We start from the raw sequence: 8,290 nt of genomic DNA, 5'->3' as shown, positions 1-8,290 counted from the left end.
GGTGTGCGCGCGCAACACGGAGAAAGAAGTGAGAGAAGGAAAAAAGAGAGCTGTTCGGAGGATAATCAGCTGAGATTGTGTGTGTGCCTCTTTGAGAACTGTAAATTGTATAATTTATGTTGTCAGTTCACTTAAGTCTGTTATTGGTCTATAGTTCTTGCACATTTAAAGTAGCCTGAGTTAGCTAGTGATTTTGGTGTTGTCTTCACCTGTCACCAACTTCAGATACTGTAGTTCAGTGACAAGTGGATGGGAACTTAGCTAGAGAGATGTTGTCTCCGTCTGTTTTAACAGACACACCTGGGGCAAAGTTGGAAACCAGAATCAGCTTTAATCCAGTCCTTATCTAGTCCTCAACTTTCACATCATTTCACTGGAGTTATCGTTATTATTGTTTACGTCATCAATACCATATTCAATCTAAAGGGATGGGATATATCTACTGTAGGCCTACGTTGCATTTGACGCAACTCAACAGATTCAGCATTCTGCATTAATTCACATTAAATCATTGCGGCTTGATGGCGCTAACGTTAGCACATAGTAGTATGGATGGCGACATGATTGAAAAGGAAGAAAACAGAGATCCGTCAGACAAGCAGCAAGACATTCCCAATCATCCTCGGCCTTATCTGAGAGAGATGTTTAGGCATCAAGAATGACTCCTGGCCAATGTGGTGGGAACTTCTTAATTAATGTCCGTTTAGTAATTCATATTTTAATCCTTTATTTCTTTCGGAAGCCATATTGAGCACACACACATACAGGTACATTTACATTCATTTAAATGTTAGGGGGAAGATTCAAAATTCTCACAGAATCACAACTGAATTCATATCTTGCTAATGAGTCAGAATCTCATTAACCTGGAGTCCCAGTTTCTGTCATAATAATCATATATGTTATGTTTTAGGCCTATTGGCCACACATTGGTGTGGTCCAGGTAGCTTTGTATAAAAATGGTTGTCATTCGCAAGGCTACTTTTACTTTATACTTTAAGTAAATTTCCAAGCTTTTACTTTGTTACTTTTCCTTGAGTAAAGAAGTTTAATCAGTACTTCACTTTTACCAGAGTATTTTTTAACCCAAGTATCTGTACTTCTACTTAAGTACGGAAAGTGAGTACTTTGCCATCTCTGCAAGCCAGGCAGGTAATCACATACAGGAAGTCCACAGTGCAGCCGGATATTTTGCCAAAATAAACATATTTAAAAATAAAACAGGCAGGTTTATGGTGATTTTGGCTGTCTTGACTTCTCAAAGCTAGACCCATGAGCAGGCACACGGCGAGAGAGGCCGACAGGTGGACAGAGAGAGAGCGACACACACACACACACACACACACACACACACACACACACAGCCACATATAGGCTACAATTACTACAGTTTTCTCCACTAATCCTGTCTCTTTCTATCTGAGAGAGAGAGAGACATGACTGGCAATTAGAAATATGCGTACAGTATGAATAGCCAGGGGCAGGAGTATACCATGTCAAATATTTTATTTTTCTGTACTTTAATTGGGACACATCACATTAGCCAGTTAGAAGAAATTGTTTTTCTATGCTTTGTACTCCGTCTGTGCACCATATATTTTTATGCCACCGCGCCTGCGAAAGCCATAGCAAGATGCATAACATTTTCAGGTTTCTTTCCGTCTATTTGTATGTACAAACGTCTGTCCCATTTTTGTAAATCATAATGGCATCATATGAGCTACGCTTCGTGGATGCTTGCTTATCCCTTGGTGAGATGTTGGAGTCACACAAGGTTTGTCTTCATTCAGGTACGTGTGACGTCAACCTGTTCTCACTCCCCTTGGTAAGTAGCTTTCAGAGTCACCTACTGATACAGAGTCTGGCACGTGGGACTGCTGGGATTGGTTGAAGTCGTGGGAAGCTCCGGTCATTGGTCAAATTTGCTGAAAAATTGCGATGATTGGTCATAATTGCGAGTTGCACCAAAGTCACAGTATGAATTTGCAAGAATTGGTGCAATCGCGACACCGGAAAAACCTGAAAGGACTGATTGGTTTATCAGTTACTATAGCTGAAATATAACTTGAATTGCTTCCGCAAACTTTCTCTCATGTCTTTAGCTCTCAAGCAGTATATAAGTGGATTAATCATGGGGGGACCAAGGCTATACAGCATAATAATTACTATTCGCACATTATCACTAAATCTAATGCCGAAGCCATTGCTGGCTAAATAAACACAACATCTGGGTAAATAATAGAGGAGATTATAATCAGTGAGGACTGCAAGTGGACAGAGATTTTATACGACTTTGGAAATTTGCTATTTTAAATACAGCTATAAGTATAGAGCAATATGAGAACAGTATGAATGCCAGAGGTCCCAGTAACATAACCATTGCCAACACAAAAGCAGGGAAACCATAAGGAGTCCTGTCAGTGCATGCCAGCGTTGTTATACCAACATGATCACAGTAGCAGTTGTTGATAATGTTTGAAGCACAGTAAGGCAGAGGATATGCTCTAATAACCAACATTAAATTGGATGCAATGGCAGTTACCCATGCTGTAATACTTAGAATGAGGATAGTGGAGTTTTTAAGAACAAGGGAATATCGGAGAGGATGGCAGATTGCCAAATACCTATCTAAAGCCATCAGAAAGAGAATAAAAGAATTCACTGTGCCAAGATAGTGAACAAAAAACATTTGGACGAAGCACGCAATGAACGAAATGTTCCCTGATTGAAACCAATACCTACTGATGATCTTAGGTAAAGTGACTGTGCTTAAGAGAATGTCACATGCACTTAGATTTAGAATTATATAATACATTGGCTTATGAAGGTTGCGGTCGGTTGCAAATAAAAAAAAAAAAGTAACATTGCCTGCCACAGTTAAGAAATAGACTAAGAACAGTACTGCTGAGACAAGTCCTTGGTACTCTGGATGAAGTCCAGGGAATCCAGTGAGGATAAACTCAGTGACAATGCTTTGATTCCCCCCCGACATGATGGAGTACAAATTTCCTAAACACACTGAAAAAAATATAAAACATTTTAACATCATATCATCATCATCATATCAAACATTTACACAAAAGCAATGCAGGAACACCTCATACACTGTCAACCATTTGATTGCAATCACTGTTTTTGCATTAAATAGGATTAATAAAACTAAGTGTAAGTAACTCACACACTCATTATCAGACTTTAAACAACAAACAAGATGATCAATTTCTACCACTCAACCTTTTACACCTACATGTTGTCGAAGACTTTCAGATGCAGAGGATGAATCAAATACTTTATCAAGAGGCTAAGATGGTGCAAAAATAAGATCTTTATCTAAAGAAAAGATCTGAAGTCCTTCTACAGAAAAAACAGGAAAAACTGAACTTATAGCACAGTTACAAGATAATATGGAGATTACTGAAACCACTCCCTCCAGAAGACAACCCACACCTGCTTGTGATGAAGGTCAATGTCCCATCCTTTTTTATTCTCTGTGGATCACTAACAATCAGTCACATAAATCTCTCTTAGCCTCTCTAGCGGAAATACATCCATCAGTTACTGTGAAGATAAAAAAGTAAGAAACATAACATTTTTTTTCTGTATTTCTGGTAGGTGTTAATGTATGACTTTTTTCAATTAACATAATAATTACTATTAAATTGATGTGTGTGTGTGTGGGAGGGAAACTGTTATGCCAACTATGCATAGCGAGGAACTCATGAGGGTTAATTGCCATAAATGGTTAAGAGCCATTCATTTAATAATGCTAATGGTTTATAAATCTCACATGAGTAAACAGTTGCACTTGAACAAAACCCTGTGTACCTAAATTGTTACTGATGAGGGAGTGTTACTATCCCCAGTGTTTAATAGTGGTCTCTCAGCACATAGCACCTGTTTAATCTAAGTTCATGACGTCTCTGAAGCATAACATGACAAACAAATGATGAACATGGAATGTGAAGCCTTTTATCTTATGAGTTTTGTGTCTTAAGTTGTTTAACAATGTAGATATTGTTACTACAGTTGTCTGTGGTAATTTTAGTTTGTAATATGGGTAATGTAATTATATAATATAATAATAGAAGTAGCAGTAAGATTAATGATGTAGTTGTAGTAGTACATGGCAGAAGCTTTATGTACATAAATGTTAAAAACCTGTATCCAGCAGTGACAGACCATAATCAATTGTAGCCTGTTGATCATGCTTGTTGATTTTCCGGTTGCTGCTAATTTGTTTTTGCCTTTTGTCTGTTGTCTTCAGACTCTACTACTGCTACATTCAGGAAGTTTTTTAAGAGAGAGATACAATAAAAAGGGAGTGCACGGGGCCGGCAGCAGCAAAACCAAAACGTACATCTTGCCCACTAAATCAAAAGTTAAGAAAAGTCAATAGAAAAAAAATTGCACAGAAAACACCAGCACCATTTCTAACTTCTAATTGGGTGGGCAGCCTAAAGCCTGCCTCTAAAGTTGCCCACTTCTTCGTCTTCTCATCATTATTGTGCTCTGAAGCACACCTGTCTGTTGGTTTGTGTCCACTCTTTCTGTAAAAATAGAGATGAGCAGCGCGGCTTTCAGAGTCAATGTACCAGTTCCAGTTGAGTATAATGGACGTGCTTCTGTGTGTGTGTCTGCTGCCGACATGTGACACTGCATCTGTTCTTCTGCCGTAGTTTCAGTTTTGCACCTCCGATGTGGAAACCAGCACCGTTGGGTCACTAATGCACTTCTCTAAACTGTGCTACTAACCTTTCCACCTATTTTTTCTACCAGCCCACCCTAATATAGCAGGCTAGAACCGGCCCTGGGAGTTGATATCTGACTGATTGAATTTGTTGATGAAAACCATGTGTAGTAATACATAATAATATTAAGGAGGGAATGAATCGATTTGAATCGTTGACAGGATAATCGTAATCGAATCAAATCAAATCAAAGATTCACACCCCTAATATACACTCAATAAATAGAAAATCAACTTGATATAAGGATTGATAATCAGAGTTCAGGCAGTTAAACCACACAGTACTTGCTAAAATAAACAAACATGTATTTTGACCAGTGAGGCTACTGTATAAGCCTCATGTATTGCTGCCTTACAGGCTACAGTACACACAATGTACAGCATTCATATTTTAACTTTCCGAAATCTATGTACCTCTATTTAAGATGTCAGTTTATACAAATAACATATTAAAGAGTTGAGGTTGCCACAAAGTTGGAGGAGAGAATTGTTTCAACAGAAGATATGTGCAAAACACAGTGTTTGGAATATGTGAACTGGGAAAACAACATTACATAAGACTGTTGAGATAAGAATTCCCTAAGGCACAAAGACACACACATTGGAAAAAAAAAACATGTGCACACTTCTGTTAGGCGTGATACACTAATTAGCTGCCCCATGGATCTCATTTGTGTTGTTGTATCATCATCCATCATTAATGTTAAACTTTTAACATTAAAATCCCCAGGGGGGCTATGGCATGCAAAGGTCTATTGCTGCATGGAAAGAAATTTTGTTGATCCTAGTCCAGTAGTTTGCTTACTGAAATTCTGTAAATCACTAACAATACAAGTTATATGTATTTAAATGATAAATACATTTATTGTTATTAAAACACATTTCAACTTGTCATCTGATACCCCCACCCCCCACAGTTATTGTGAACTGAATCGCTTAATTTTCAAAGTAACAGCCGGGGTCAGATGACCAAAACACACATGTGCCTCTATTGTAAAGCCTTCAGCCTGACTGGTTAAAATGAGAAATATAATGGTCTTATTTGAAAGAAAACATTACTCTGTGTTTTGATATAACTGACTTGACCTTTTGTGCTTTATATTCACTAGTGCAGTGCCTGTTTGGAATGTGCCGTTTGCTCCGCATGTGGTATTTCTCTAGAATCATTGTACCCAAGATTACTTAAAGAGGAAAGCAAAGGGGCCCCGGGTTCAAATCTGTCCTCTGGCCCTTTGCTGCTCTTCTCTTCCTCTCTCCCCTTTCCTGTATATCCTCTATCACTATTAAATGAAGTAAAAACTTAAAAGAAATCTTCAAGAAAAAAGAAGGAACCCAAAGCACTATACAATACTACACATGCAAACCCACTGTATACTACAGACTTACTGTGTACTTCTACTTCAGAGGAAACATTGTACTAGGCAGTGTGTCCGCTACAAATATTGGTGCCGGTCGTGTGACCTTTAATGTTTCATTTTACCGATCCAATATTTTTCAATGTTTATTTCACTTAAAAACAACTGATAGGCAGGCTACATAAAGAATAATATTATCGAGAATGTAGATTTATACTATTTTTATTGAAATGTAGGCTACTTGCTAAAGTCAGAGAGGCCAAAAGAATTAAATTAATCCATATAACATTGTGCCAACCTGAACTAAAATAGGCCTATTTTCTATTTGCTAGCCCGAGGAAATAAAAGAATATGAACTAAAGTACAAACAAACTGTCTCATCAAATTATAAAGAGCCGATTTTAATCAAAATAATTGCAAACAAATGTCTTTCTGCAACTCTGAAAAGGCTGTGAAGTGAAGTCCGTGCATGTGTAAGTTCAGAGTGGTTATGGCTTTTGGGAAGAAACTGTTCTTGAGTCTGTTAGTGTTTGTTCTGAAGCACCTGTAGCACCTTCCTGAGGGCAACAGGTCCAACTGATCAAAGCCGGGGTTGGTAGCTGTCCTTGATGTGTTCTGCTCTGCTGAGGCAGCGGGAGGTGTAGATGTCCATCAGGGAGGGGAGAGGGCAGCCTATCAGCTTTTGTGCTTTCCTTACAACTCTCTGCAGCCTCTCCCTGTCTGCCATGGTGCAGCTACAGTACGTCACCAAACCACTGGGCTCACTGACACTGCTCTGAACTGGTTTAAATCATACATCACTGACAGAACAGAGTACATTCACTTGGAAGCGCAAGGTCCCAGCAACACAGTCACCTGCGGAGTCCCCAGGGGTCAGTCCATGGCTCCATCCTCTTCATCATTTACATCTTCCCCCTCGGCCACATCATCAGCCACCATGGAGTCTCATTTCATTGTTATGCTGATGACACACATCTGTGCATGAAATCTGACTCACACCCCACTGCAGCTTCACCAACAGCATCATCGTCTTCAACACTCACCACTTATCTGGAGGAAATAAAGGTGTGAATGAAACACAATTTTCTCCTGTTGAACAGCTCCAAAACCGAGGCAATTCATGTTGCCACCTCTCATCAAGTCCAGTCATCCTTCATAACCGGTATAACTATCTCTGGTCAAGACATTCCCCTCTCCACAACAGTCACCATATTTGAAGCCCATATCAAAAACCTCTGCAATCTCTTTCTATCATTTCAGAAATACTGCAAAGCTCTGTTCTACACTCCTCTTAGATGATGCTGAAAAACTGGTCTCCTCCGGTTACTGTAACGCACTTCTCATCGGGATCCCTAACAAGAATCTACAGAAACTACAGTATGTTCAGAATAGTGCTGCAAGAACCTGATGAGAGTGCAAAACTACGACACATCACACCCATACTCCACTCACTTCACTGGCCTCCCGTTTCTGCTAGGATTGAATATGAAGGTCTCGAGTCTCACCCACCAGTGCATCTATGGAAATGCAACCCCCCCACCTGAAAGATCTACTCACCCCTCTCACTACAACAAGATCCCTCCGCTCAAACAACTCCAACCGCCTCTTAATCCCGAGAACTAAGCTTAGCACCATGGGTGATCGAGCCTTCTGCTCTGCCGCTCCTCGGACTTGGAATAGCCTCCCTGACCATCCGAGGGCCCCACAGAATATTGAGACCTTTTAAAAGGACTAAAAACATTTCTGTTTAGCAGAACATATGAGTTTTAACCTTGCACAATAATGGCGTTGCACTATTTATATGTATTTTAAACTGATGTTTTATCTTGCTTTTATGATCTTACCTGTAGCATTTTGAGGTTTGTCTTAATTGTAAAGTGTATTACAAAAAAATGTATTATTATTATTATAACTATGGCTTTTGGTTTTCAGGCCAGGTGTGATAAGGCCAAATGATTGTGCCATCTAACTAACATCTACAAACTGGGCAGTTGAAATTAACCTACATTGTCTATTAACAAGCTGGGCAAGTCTATGGCCATTTGCATTGAATTTAGTTTATTTAAATGGGTCTGGGCTATGCCCTGAACCTCATCAAGTCTTAGAAACGCCCCTGGTCACTACTGGTATGTCCACTGACTCACAGCCTGTGTACAACCTATCCTTAAGTGAAATATCCTAAACAGCT

The 8,290-nt window shown here is 39.3% G+C and overlaps 1 pseudogene; it reads right to left on the bottom strand.

Annotated features, from left to right (window-relative positions):
- Positions 1–2,040: 2,040 nt before the first annotated feature.
- LOC116684700 (olfactory receptor 52B2-like) lies at positions 2,041–2,992 on the bottom strand (annotated as a pseudogene).
- Between the last annotated feature and the right edge of the window lie 5,298 nt (positions 2,993–8,290).

This window comes from Etheostoma spectabile, unplaced genomic scaffold (assembly GCF_008692095.1).
Source record: "Etheostoma spectabile isolate EspeVRDwgs_2016 unplaced genomic scaffold, UIUC_Espe_1.0 scaffold00019508, whole genome shotgun sequence".
Taxonomy (NCBI): domain Eukaryota; kingdom Metazoa; phylum Chordata; class Actinopteri; order Perciformes; family Percidae; genus Etheostoma; species Etheostoma spectabile.
This window is presented reverse-complemented; position numbering and strand designations above follow the sequence as displayed.